We start from the raw sequence: 14,138 nt of genomic DNA on the forward strand, positions 1-14,138 counted from the left end.
AGCTGGCCACAAGCCTTTCCCTTCCACTCTCTCCCATCTGAGGGAACAGACACGTCACCAGAGTGCCCTGCTGCCAGCCTGGGAGAGCACAGGGATGATACAGGATTTGCCCAGAGGCTGCCTGCTCCTGTATTGGCACGAGCTGGAGCTGTAGGGAAGCCATCAGCCTGCTTTTGCAGATGCCTTGTACAAACATTTACATTTCTCTGCAGACACCATTTGGTTTTATCTGTCTGCTTAAGCTTTTCTGCTGTAGCCAGCTGGGAGGGAAGAGGGTGATCCCAGACCACACCAGGAGGTGCCATGAATGCTCCAAGCTCACAACCCCAAGGAGGAACCTGAGCAGGGGGGTCTGGGCTATTCAGCATCACCAGGGACTAAAGGGGTGCAAAGACAGCAGGACTCAACACTAGGCAAAGGTCAAATTGTACTCTTGAACTGTGTCTTACCTCAGAATTGCTTTTTGGGGAGCACTATCCCTCTCTCAGTGCCTCCTGAGGATGATCTGAAAACCAGTGATGTTCCCTTTCACGGGTGGGTGAGAAGGTGACAAAAGGACTCCAAGGTGTCCCATCAGCAAACTCCACACCCGCAGTCACACCCAGGAGTTCCCAGGCCCTAAACCTGCCCTTATTTTCTGTCTGCTTTCCACCAGGAGGGGCAACTTAAAAGTTTAAATCTCACTAAGGTGGAATGATATAAAATAAAAGCTTTCCAGAAAGCTGAATTTATGAATTTCAGGGAAAATACTGACATCTCAAAATATATTCTTATTCACTATTAGGAGAAAAACAAGCTTTCCTGTGAGACAAAGTCACAGAAATGTTCTGTTTCCTTGATATTGAGCCATTTCATTTTGATAATGTCAAAACATACTAAAATATTTTCTTATGCAAAATAGTAAACAGATTAAGTGTTTCAATAAGGCAAAATGAAATTAATTTACACAAGCAAGTAAAAATTATTTGTTTTGACATCCTCCTTTAAAAATTGTCAAATTACCAGAAACCTGAGATTTCAACACTAACAATACTGGGTAACTCTTCCAGACTGTTTTAGACCAGCTCTTCACATAACAGCCAGACTGACTTCAGCCCCAGCAATATCTATTTTTTGTTGTTACCTGGCCCACACCCCACTCTCCTGGAGGCCTGGGGTAAAGAGCTCAGCACAGTTATGGTCTATGTGCAATTCCCATGCTAAACCCATGGGGCTGCCTCTGCTTTATTTTCTGTGTCTTTCCCTGGGCCTGAGCAGGTAGAACTGAAGAAACCAGCACCCAGGTGAGAGCTCAAAGGGAAATTGTGGCCATCAGAAACAAGAACCTGGAAAAGAATCATTGTCACCTCTGTGGAATCACCAAGAGCACACATGGCTTGAGACTGGGCACTTCAACCTCGACTTCTGAAGCTGTACCAAACCACCCAGTCTGTGCTAATTTGTAGTTAGGAGTGGGTGATTTCTTCTATTGACATCTCTTTTAAACCAAGCTGAAAAACTCATCCTGTTAGAGTCTGTCAGCATTTTCATTTCTCTCTATGGTTACTGCTACCTAAGAAGCTTCAGACTGTGCTGTTCCAGGCTTCACCTTTCAGTCACATGTAATTTTCAAGTGTTTCAGCTCCTATGAAAGGACTGAGACTCTGGTTTTTGATGCTGCAAGACATGGCCCAAAATATTCCCCCTGTGTCTTTTCCTCCTGAGAACATAAAAAGCTCTCCCCATCTACTCCCATTTCTGCCCCACTTTTAAGAAATGCACAAAGCTTCAAATCCTGGTTACAGCTCCCACAGGTGGTGATGCCAACCAGCTGCAATGCAATGAAGGCTCAAAAAAAATGAGGGAAAATTTTAATTTTCACAAACCCAGTCTGCAGGCAGCCTGGCTCCCTGCACACAAAACATGAGTGCCACTGCAGGCCATTTTGACAAGGGAAAGATACTCTCTCTGATATTTTGTTTTCCATCTCCCCTGGCTGCCATGGTGCCAGCCCTTGCATGCACCACCTCCCCTGTCTGAGCCTACTGCTGGGGCATTAAATGGTTTCTCCATCTATCTTCAAAAGGGATGGCAAAAGAGATCCATAAAACATTCACTTAATACATTTATGCCAGGTAACTCCTCCCATCAGCCAGTCTGGCCTCCCTAGGGAAGGACCACAAAGGTCCAGATACATTTTTCCCAGTCTGCCCTTTCAGAGTGGCTTTCTCCAACTTCAACACTGTGTTTTAATTTTCAGGCTATTTATTCCTGGGCCCATCAAGTAGTGCCCTGAAAAACAACAATAGATCAATTTAGAGATGACAGTTTTAATTCAAACCATAATCCCTGTTTTTATAAATGTATCCTCTCTAAGTTTCTTGGTTGTTTGCATACTAAATAGCCTGTCTTGTTTTCACTTTGCCACCTCTTTGTATTATATTATTTTTACAGCTGACAAGCACCGTTAGACTGTGAGAATGCTGCAGTGTCAAAAGCAGATTGAATTTGCTGATTGCTGGAGTTCTTTGTGCTGCTCACACAAAATTCCTTCTTTCCCCTATAATACATCTGTTGTTTGTATATTCGATAAAGTTAATATCTGTGAAATCAGTCATTTCCCCCAGCTCTAAATTATACTGCAACAGACAGAAGATTGACTTCATTGTATTGACAAGAGAGAACTCTCAACGCTTATTATTTGTGGGGACTTGGAGAGATTACAAAAGCACACAGAATGGCTTTATCTGGGGAGTGTATTTCTGTAAAAGCTGATAAGGTGATGTATGCACATTAATGTGGGAATAGCCTTAAACAAACTTCTACCTTTCTAATATTTTTGAAATGAAGAACTAAAGAAATAGCATAAATCAATACATCATCCCCTTCCTCTCTTCATTCCAGTATCCTCTTTAACACCAATCTCATGTGCAATATTTATGTCTACATAAATAATTCAGGAACCAATTAATCCAATTCTTTTATAATTACCTCTTATAATGGCATACAGTCCAAATCCCAGCAGCTTAATTGCTACTTAGTGGAGATATTTATGACACCAGCACTAGTAAAGAATATAGGCACCCTCACTTATGTCAATTAGGGATAGGGCTTAAGCTACCAAACTCCTGATTTGGATTTCAAACACCTCTGAAATCCTGGAATTTGAAGGCACACAGGTTTTCACTTCAGAGCAAGAGGCTCCAGCTGCCCTATTTCACCTATATGAGGGTTCAGGAGTCAGCCCCACTTACTGCAAGGTGACACCCCAGAGTGCTGCCCTCTCCCCAGTGCCCAGCTCTCCCAGCAGGGCTGTGCTGGGTTTTGTGTCTTTACTACCAGATCTGGCCACACTTGCCCAGGTTGGCTTCACACCCTGTGGGTGTTTGAGCACAGATCACCCTGGGCTCAGTCTGTGAACTTGAATGTTGAGGGCATCTCAGATGGGAATACTGGGATGCACTGTGGATCCTGCCCTAAGGAACCACCCTCAGCACCAAACTGGACACTACTGAAGGACACCATTCAGCCAAGGGAGAGCAGAAATGTGGAGATCTGGGAATGTCAGAAGTGAAACTTTCCTGGGTCTTGATTTAGAAATTAAGCTCTTCCCACTTCAACTTACCAGGCCTGGGAGCCTGAATAAATTTCCATTATCCCTTCAGAGTAATATGTGGGAGAGAAACCTTGAAAAAGGAATGAGTGTTTAGTGGCCTACCTAATCTGGTATTTTACTCAGGTGAGGAGGATTTTTCCACAGTGTGACATGCACTGCCTGCTATAAAAGCATCTTGTGAGGTTGTCTCACACATCCCTTAAAATAATCCTCCTTGGAAACACCAGAGCATTCCTTGAAATTCCTGTCAGGGATGTTTCAAGCCACCTTTTAAAGGATCAGCCAGAAAAGGCACTGATATTGGGGTAGATAGAGGCAATGTGGTGGTTTTGAGAAAGGCTTTATCTGCATTTGGCTCTATCAACCTGGTTTGCCTCAGCCCCAGAAACCCTAAAGTTAAGGCAGCCCAGCAGCCACAGGATTTAGGCACTTTGGATTCAAGGGACTACATTTAGCTCAACCTGAATGCATTTTTGATTGATTTAAGGAAAAATAAACAGTTTTTGAATGAAAAACGACCACCCACGGATTGGCTGGCACAGGTTTAAGTACATTCACAGAAAATCACTCTTTCTCCCAGTGCAATTTTCCCTTTTTACTAAGTTCTAAAATGTTAATGGCTTTCAACTTGCAAAAACACAAATGCTCTGAAACTTTGTCCTGTTACTTGTAAAGTGCATTGCATCAAGAAGTACTTGGTAATTAGAGGGAATGTGCATTTAAAAGCTTAAGGATACAGCTTCTAACTGAGTCACTTAGTTTTTATGATTGCTTTTACCTTTACAAGCAGCTGAAGACATCCTCTGAAGTCTTAAACTTGTCCTAATCAAATGTTTCAGTCAGTGTATTTTCATGAGACCTGGCAAATTTATTCCATTATGCTGCTATTAATGGTGGATATTTATGCATTAGGATGCAAAGAAGCGACTCCCACAACTAACATTTCACTAAGAAAACTTTTGTAATTACGCCAAGAGATTGGGAATTGGGATTCCTGGGTTTCTGCTGAGCTGTGGAACAGACATAATGTGCTATTCCTTTATCTACTGAAGGCACAGTAATATTTGTAAGAAATTATTGTGAACATATTTGATAAAAGGGTGACTTTCTCTGGCATTCAATCCTTCATCTGTATGCTCACTCTAGGGCATGTTACTGCTGCTAAGGTTCTTAGAGATCCTCAGAGCAGTTTTAGTGGTGCTTATGGGTGGTTAATGAGTTAATCCCTTTCTCTCTGACCTGGGTCACAAAGCTGAAAAGCTGAATTTGAAGCCACAACACTGGATAAGAGGTAGAACAGAGAAGTTTATGAGGAAATCAAAGAGAAATTGACTTGTTACTAAAGGTGTTTTCAAATAAGTCCTTTTTATTTGGGGAGAGGATTAATTTTTTTTCTGGACTATCCAACTTTTCAGAAAGAAAATGAAACCACTACTGCTCCAAGACCCAAAGACTGAAAGCTTCTCAATTTCTAATACAATCTTAGAGATTTGTTTGTTCAATAAAAAAGCAGAACATCTGACCTTCATGCTGCTGGATCCTTCACTCCCAGCACGGGATGGGCAGGCAGGGCAGCAGGATCCCCCGGAGAAGAGCAGGCAGCAGAGGGGTCAGAGGGACACAGCTCCAGGTGTTGCAGAGACCCCAAGGGAAGCTTAGAGGGAGCATCCAGGTTCCTTTCCCATACCTGCAGAAAGCCAGGAGCTCCAGCCAGGGATTGCTCTAATCTCAGCCTCTGGCTCTTCCTCTATTTCTAATAAACCTGTCCCCAAGGACAAGGATATGAACAATTCCCTGGAGAGCCCAGTGTCTTTTAGCCCTGCTTGTTTCTCTTGTGAGAACTCCATTACCAGTGGTGCCACGCCAGGATGGTGCTGGAGCACTACAGACTTGGGGGGCCACTGCTGATCTCCGGGGTCTTCCCTTGCCCTGGGGACCAAATACTCAGGAAAATTCAAGATATGGGAACAAAACTGAGCCCTGTCAAAGCCTCTCATGAAAAAAAGGGAAGAATCCCACACCAGGCCAGCCTCTATCCTGGGACAGCTCTCTAGTGGTGCCCTTCTCTGGTCTGCCACGTGCCAGGTGGGCAGCCCAGCCTTTGGCTTTTGCATGTGCCAGTGTAGCCTGGAGTTCAAGGATCTGTTGGGTTGAAATTTCCCATGGAAACAGCTCTATCTGGCTTCAACAAAAGACTTTGCAGAGAAATATATTTTATTCAAAGGAGTGTCTTGAGTTTTGTAACTGCCCTGACTTTGGTGGAAGGAGTCTCCTCTCTGAGCTGATGGTGATTTATCTGCTCTATTAAGTCCAGTGACAAAGCCCCGGTGCTTTCAATGGGACCAGAAATTAGACTGTCTGTGAAAAGGCAGGAATGGAGGTTTCACCTCAGCTGCTCTGATTTAAATGCAGGGAAGCTCTTGTGGCTCCTTTTGTGTTATCTCAGCTCTAAAGGAACAGAATGAGGAGCAGAGCTGTGCCATAATTGCCTAGGCTGAAACCAGCAAGCAGCTCAAGCAAAAATATTTTATCATGGAATTCCCAAATATATTTGGGAAACTACTGATTAATTTCTCAAAAGTGACTTAATTTCTTTTCATTTAATTCTAGCAAAATCAAAAAATAGTAATAGCAAAAAATAACCCCCCACCCCCCACCTTCCCCCCAACCTTCAAAAAACAAAACAACCAAACAAAATCCTTTGCTACTTCTCACATTAAGATTATACTTACCTGGACATCTTTTTTTCCTCACATTTCCCTCAAGGTACAATTTACCCAACAATAAATACCTACATTTTATCCCCTCTATTTAACAAATAAAATTCTGTGGTAATTTCACAATCAACAATGCCTCGTGTTAGGAATTCCATTATTAAATCTGATTGAATATGATTAAATATGGCTCATGCTTTCCAAAATGGGTTGCATGATGGATTTAAATGAACTCATTAGTGGCTAATGCAGCAAAGCACTTTCTAAATGCTAATGTTTGGCTGCCTTTGGCTCGTTAATTAATTTGAAGATTGTGTAATTATGAGAGCTTTCGATTAGCATACGTCTCTTCTTTTTATTCTCCAACGACAGTTGTTTGTGTGTAACGATTGGAAATTCAATTATATTTATAATAAAAAGAGGACATCAAACTGCCCAAACAAGCACACTCTGCAGGGGACAGCATCTTTTCCTTTAAAGTCTCCTTTATTACTGTTATTTTCAAAAAGAACATGGGCTCAGCAGCTTTCTCTCAGCACAGAGAGGGGAGAGCACAGTACATGGCCCTGCCAGATAATTACACACCCCTGAAGAGCTGAGCAGGATGTGTGAGGGATGAACTGGCTTGGGAAGAAGCAGGAGCAGAGCCTGGCTTGTTTCCTCTCTCTCTTCCCTCCCCCTCTTTCCTTTTTTCAAATTTATTTGTTTTGTACTTTGCTTTGAAAGGCCAACAACCCCGAAACGAGGCCAAAACAGCCCAGCCAGAGGAGAGGAGCCGGTCTGTGTGTGCCAGGACAGGCACAGCCCTGGGCTCCTGGTGGATGAGCAGAGCCACAGATTCCAAGGATTCTGCACCAGCTGGAAAACCTGTTAAACTCTGCTGGTATTTTGGGCCGTGAATGCCCTGGCAGCTCCACTTTAAATAACACCACAAATGGACATAAAGCAGAAATAGCCTCTTAGGCAGATATTAGGCACAAGAATGGGGCTATAAATGTAACAGAAACAGAACTGAGCCAAGTGCTGCAGTCAAGGCTTGTGTCTGTGACAGAGCCATGGGTTAAAAGAACTGTGGACTCATGAGTCCTGCAGGGATAACCCATGTCCAGGACTCCTGGAGCTGTAAGGCTCGTGGGTGGCAGAAGAAAAAAAGAGCTGAACCTCCTGGAGACATTTTGAATGACTAAAAAATGAAATCAACTCCCTCAAGCATTTCTCCCATGCTTTTCAAAGGCACATCTGATTTCTCCAACAAGTCCCATGGTTGTCTTCCCAGCACACACTGAATTCACATCAGTCCTTAGAACAGGAAACTTGTTTGTCATCAATAGATTTTGTTTCTACTAAGTATGGGGTTCTCTGCTGTAGTTATCCAGGGCCACCCACAGCTGGATGGAGGAGTGTCACAAGTGTAAAAGCCAGGAAAATAGACCTTGGGATTCATTAGTATGCACAACACAGCCTGAAAGGAACACTTCTCTGCCAGCAGCTGCAAGAGCAGCAAGGCATTAACATATGGAATAATTAAGCCAAATAAGTAACTACTGCATTTTCTAGTGAAACAGAACAACTTCATTTCCTCGTCAACTTGCATCTCAAAAACATCCAATGTGCATCACTTAGATAAATCACCTGAGGACTGTGGTTTTTAAATTGCTATTAACCATGGATGCTCATCCTGTACACTTTAATATGGATATATATTATTAAAAAATGAGCAACTAGGCATAATTTAATAGGTAACATCAAAAACTCAACCCCCTCATCACATCTTCCTTCAGGGGAAAACGGCAAGGAATTACTGTGAAGCAAGACCTGTTGGCTGGGCTGAACCACTGCTGCTTCCAAAACCAGAGCCCCTGATCCATTCAGCTGCCAGGGAGCCATGGGATGGGTGTTAGTGATGACCTGCACTGAAATGCCACCTCCTAAGGCAGCTGGGAAAGTGAATCACTGACTCAGCAGCTGAGTGAAACCAGCAGAAGATGCAGGAATAGAAACAGGCCAGGGAAGAACAGGGCTGGTGCAGGGACAGGCAACTGACAGGAAAATCAACAGAGCTGTCACCAGTCTCTGGAGGGGAAGGAACCAGACTCCCAGGCAGCTCCTGCCACCTGCAAAGTGTCTTGGGCTGATGAAAAATAAATGAAACAAAACCTAAAACACGCACTTCAACCATGGCATTGGCACTGGGAAAAGGTGTAGCACAGTTTAACAGGACAGCACCAAAAATGACAGAAAAGCAGTGGATTTTCATGAAAACTGCAAGCCCTGTCTGAGGTTACACCAAATGTAATCAATGTTTAAAGCCAAAGTCATAGAGACAGGGGTTGGGGTTTTTTGTACTGAGTTTCCCAGACATTTGGCTGCTGAATTTCAGTCAGCCACCCTAGAAATATCTGTAATTCCAAGAGGGAAAAAGCCTTCCACCCTCCCAGGGTACGACATTTATGGGTGAGAAAGGCAAAATACAGCATTGCTCATATCCTCCCTCCCTGTTGTTGTTAGGAGACTGCTCTGCTGTTAATGACATTAAATCCTGCACTGATGCTGATGGTCAGACTGTGCCTCAAGGAGCCAGCACTCCTGCAGGACAAACTGATGCAAGGATACCACAGGAAGGCCTGGAAGGGCACAGAAGCCAGCTCCAACATCCACCTGTGCCTGTGGAAGTTTCCTTGTTGTCCTGCAAAGCTGACAGCCTGGTACTCTCCCTGAAATCCTAATCTTTCCCTGCATCCCCCACACACCCACACAGACACCTGCACCTGCTGTAATTCCCTTTGCAAGAGCACTCCATCCACCCTTCAGCTGGAAGGATCACGGTCCCAATGCATCAGCTCTTTTATCTGCCTTTCAATCTCCTTTTCTCCACCCTTGAGGCATGCTCCATCCTCCCTTCTACAGAGAGGGAGGGCCTGCACACCATCATTTACTCAGCGGACGTGAATCTGACAGTCTAATCTTAACTTCTTAACAGCTGTGTTTATTTACTTAAGTAGTAAATTGTTTCCTCTAAAGCACAGAGGGGTTGGTTTGAACAGGCACACATCTCTGCGGTTGGGGGAGGTTTGGAACTTGCACATGCTTTCTCTTGAAACTACACATTTTTCTATCACTGAAGGATCTGAATTACAGTCAATCTTGGATCCGAGCTTTGTTCTAATGACTCCTCTGCTGCTGCTTTGTATCGAGGGGAAGGCAGGCTGGAAGTGCAGCAAATTGGCTTGCAGGAAATGGGAAATAATAACACTACTTAAGCTCTGAATCTGCCTGGCTACACTTGCTCCCATTCCAAGGCACTTCTGTGCTACCCATTTGCAGTTCAGTTCAGATCACACGAGCAATTGCAGCAGCACTTTGCCCTTTGCCTGTCTCCACACTTACCCACACAGGATAGCTCTGAACAAGCAGCATCACTGGAGGTCAGAAGAGCTGCCAGGATACTTTAACAAGTCACTCACCCACACCCTGACACTTAAAATCCAGCCCTATTAGTCCAGACCAAGCTGGTTTTTGTGTTTCTGGAAAGAGCCCTCAGTACACGGTGGGTCCTGCTGGTGAGCAGCAGCTCCTGAGCTCTGCTGGGTGCTCCTGCTCACAACAGACTGGGGCTGCTTGGGAACCTGTACAAAGCACTTACAGCTCCTGCCCTAACACTGGGAGAAGCAAACAAACCCAAAATCTCACAGCTTACCATGAACCAAGCACTGCTGCAGCCATCCCAGCCAGAATTGCAAGTGTTGGAAAAGAGAGGGGAGGCAGGAATCTAATGGGAAAATAGCACATCCTTCCTGCTCAGCAGCAGTGGTAATTTCTTAACGTTAATGAACATGTACCATGATATGTGATCCCGTGCTAATAAAATCTCCTCTTCTGGCATCCACTTCTCCCGGGGGATATGGAAGCAGCTGAAAATACAGCACACACCTACCCAATCACCACTGGGACTGCTGGATCCTTAAAACTCTCTCAAAGAGGGCTGTAAAAGGAGATGCATTTTCCCCACACTCCCCACGGCAGCAGCAGTCTCAGCTGAGCAATGGCCTCTACTTAGCCTGCAGGTGTCTGGGGTTTTCCAGTTCTAAAACATGGTGAGTGTTTAAAGCTTTTTATTCACAATAGATTTGGATATTGTTGAATCCTTATGACTTTTGTCTACTTAAAAGTCCTTCTTAAGACAGTGGTCAGAAACCAGGAATATGTGGGTCTCCATGAGACAGAAGCAGCCCTGTCTGAAATACATTTTTATCTTATTAAAAAGCATTTACTGCCTGAAAGCATGTTTAATATAGAGCAGTTAATTTTTTTTCTCTCTTCTTTGTAACTATTACCTATGTCTTAATGTATCAGTGGAGCATTTCCTGAATTCACTTTTCTGTTTTGTTTCGGTGCAGGCCCTGCTCCCCAGGGGCCCTTCTCCTCTCTCACTGTTTCTGGAACATTTCTGTCACGGTGCTGCTTTGGGAGCAGGGTGCCAGGTGGAAGCCATGGGCAGATACAACCTCAGCCTGGTCTTCTGTCCTATTTTGGGGGAAATTTTGAGTTTAATTCCTAGCTTTGCCACAGACCTATTGGGCAGCCTTGGACAAAACCTGTCACTAGCTGAAAACCACAAAGGAGGAACAAACACAAAGGTTGCAGAAGGAAAAAAGGTGTTTATGTAAAACTTCCAAAAACCAGGGGGGTCATTGCTGGGACATCAGCCAAGCAAAAATTATAAATTCCTATAAATTACTGAGCTACTTCTCAGAGTTATTATAGCAGAACTGCAAAAGCAGAAATCATATTTTGTTTTCAGTTTCTCCCTGCCTTGTTTCAGAGACCATATTTCTTACAAACAAGGTTCTTATTTCAGTATTCATTAGATTGTCTGTCAAGGAGAGCAGCTGCTGTTGATGAATTGATTAAGACACTCAGGACGGTTCAGCTTAAGGAAGAAAAGACACAACAGATTTCAAAGACATAGAAGGCTGCTGTGAACAATAAACAGCTTTCTTCTCCCCCCACATTCAGGGTGGACAAAAGGCTATGTTTTTAACTGCACAGAAGATTCAGGTTAGAGAGGAGTGTTTTACCATTAAGGTTATTGCACAAAGCTTTGGAGAGCAGCCTGGCAGGACCAGGCACGCGCAGCTCCGAGTGCCACGGGTCCTTCCACACCTACAACCTCAGACGTTTCTCCTCACCTTCCTCATCACTTGGTGACTCCCATTATTTTCAGACAGAAACTCCAGAAGCAAAAGTATTCCCCTTTATTCTGCTCATTTACAAGTCCTCACAGAGAAAGTGGAATAAAATGGCTGAAGAGCTGGACAGAACTCTTGGAATTCCTATATCCATGTAAAAAGTGATCCAGCTGCAAAGAAACTCACAATGTTCTGATTTCAAACCAACAGAGCACTATGGGTACAGATTTCTCATCCTTATTGTTTCTTGTTGTCCAATTCAGAGGCACAATTTACCTGCAACTAGAAAAGCATTTGATGGGAACAGAGTCGATTTATCTACCCAGCCAAGCAAACAGTAATCAGCCAGGAGATAAATAAATGGGTCAACAAGTATTTTGCTCCTGAATCCTCAGGGTAAGAAATCATATACCTAAAGCCCCAAATTGGAGATCCATCACTGTCCAGACAGCAGCACCAAACTATATCTCTATACAGCTGGCATTTCCAAGAATTATTGGAGAATTTCCTGCTTGAACAACACACAGGGCAAAGTTATAATTTGTTCCCTATGAAAACTATATTGAATGATTTTCCCATAGAATTAGCTGCAGGAACTAGATAGAAATAAATAGAATAAAATAATAGAATATTTAATTCAGCACACACAGCAAGTTTTACCAATCTGAGCATGAGATGGTAAACAACAGAATTGCAACTACACAAACTCCTACTTCTGTGTCTTGGGAATTGGCTCCTGGCTTCAAATTACTCACTGCTAGAAAGCAGTTTGTTCCCATCCACCTAATCAGCACCTGACTTTTCTGCAGTGTTCAAGCAAACTGAAGACAGATGGGCTGTAGCAATAGAAAGGGAAAGAACTGCAAAACTTTCAAGTAACTATTTAAGAAGTAAACTAAGTGCAATTCTTCACTATTGTCCTGTGGTGGGAATTTGCTGCTTTAAAAACAAATCACGTATGAGAAATTAAGGGATATATGCTAAAATTACTGCGGCTCCCAAGTAATATGAATCCATGGTTACTGTGTCGTTAAAAAAAAGGTCTTTTCTCCTATTTATAAAGCAGAGAGCTCCAGTGCAGCCCAAGTGCAAGAGCCAGCAGACACAGTGCTCCAAGTGGCTTCTGGAACTGCAAATGATGCAGCAGCACAATTCCCTGAGCAAGACAGAGGCTGTGGGGACCCAGTGCAGCTTTGGAGAGCCCCCAGCCATGTCCACATGACACAACCCCCACCTGTGCCCCTCTGCCGGGCATTTATTAAAGGCAGGCCCCAAATCTTCAGATAGTCTTGTCAGCAGAAAACATTTGAAGCAAGGACAAAGGTAAAACTAAAATTAAATTAAACTAAATGGAGCCTGCAGGTTTCATGGTTTCAACCAAGGCTGAGACAAGACACAAAGAGCAAAAGGTGCCTTAGGCTTGTGGTTTGAGCACTTCAGCACAGTGGCACAGGAAACTTGATCTTTAATGGATGGATTTTTTGAAGTCAGAATAAAAAGTCCTTCATCCACCAACATCTCTTCTCAGAAGTGCTGCCCTAGGTCTGCTTGCACCGAAGTAATTGGGAATTTCCCAACAGCACCACTGTGAGCTGGACCCTTTGATTCTCTAATTGGGAAGGCAGAACACTCAGTCTGAGCTGTCACCAGTCCAGTGAAGTCTTGAAAATGTTCAAGAACATGTAACTCACAAAGCTCAAAATACAGTGTTCTCAAGGTTAAAATCAGGGCACCCAGCATCTAGAACAAGTCAGAAAAACTCTGTGGAAAAAAAGAAAATAGTCTGCTGAAAGTACTCTACCTCTGTCGAGATGTCTTGACATTTTTTTGAAGCCAAAATCTTGACTTAGAAACTGAAGAATTAATCTGGAAGCAGAACCCTTTCATATGACATCTGTTAAGAAAACCTGTCTTTATTAATCCTTCAACCAAGCCTTTATGGCACCCATTTTCAGTTAGTCAGATAACCATGAAAGCCCCTGCACTGCAGAACTCCTGGGTCAGCTTTCCTTAAGGACAAAATACTAACTGGGGCATCATCACTCTCTACAGAATCATCAATAAATTCCTCCCAAATTATTATTCCATTACAGCTGCCCTGTGCTGACATCAGCAAACCAAAGATATTGCTTTAACTTCCATTAAATCATTTCCCTGTGAGGCAGGGAACATGGATTTTATGAAAACCTGAGACCACAAGCTCCTACAGAGTTGTGAGAATCAGGCTCTGACTTCCAAAGGGAAGATTTGGGAAGCAGTGGAATAAAGCACTTACCTGGAATGCTGTCTCCTCTTCACAGGATGGATCTGGACATTCATTACCACGTGAGAGCAACATGTACATAGCACAACACTGCTCTGTGGTTCCTGCATTTGCACTAATGAAATATCAGCTCACAGTCAGTCTCAGAACTATGAAACTGCTCCAACATTGCTGCTTCAAAATCCAGGCGATGCAGAAATCCTGCAGGGCACTCAGACTCCAGGTGAAGGGAAGGCAAGACTGGTTTTACACTTGTAAAACAGAGTCCCCTCTTCTGTTTTCAATTCATTACAGGCACTTTTCAACAGCAAGTTTCAAAATATTAGAATCAATTTTGATAGCATTACTGAGAAAGCTACTACTTTTGGATATAGAGC

This window comes from Pyrgilauda ruficollis, unplaced genomic scaffold (assembly GCF_017590135.1).
Source record: "Pyrgilauda ruficollis isolate IOZ18807 unplaced genomic scaffold, ASM1759013v1 scaffold21, whole genome shotgun sequence".
NCBI classification, from domain to species: Eukaryota; Metazoa; Chordata; class Aves; order Passeriformes; family Passeridae; genus Pyrgilauda; species Pyrgilauda ruficollis.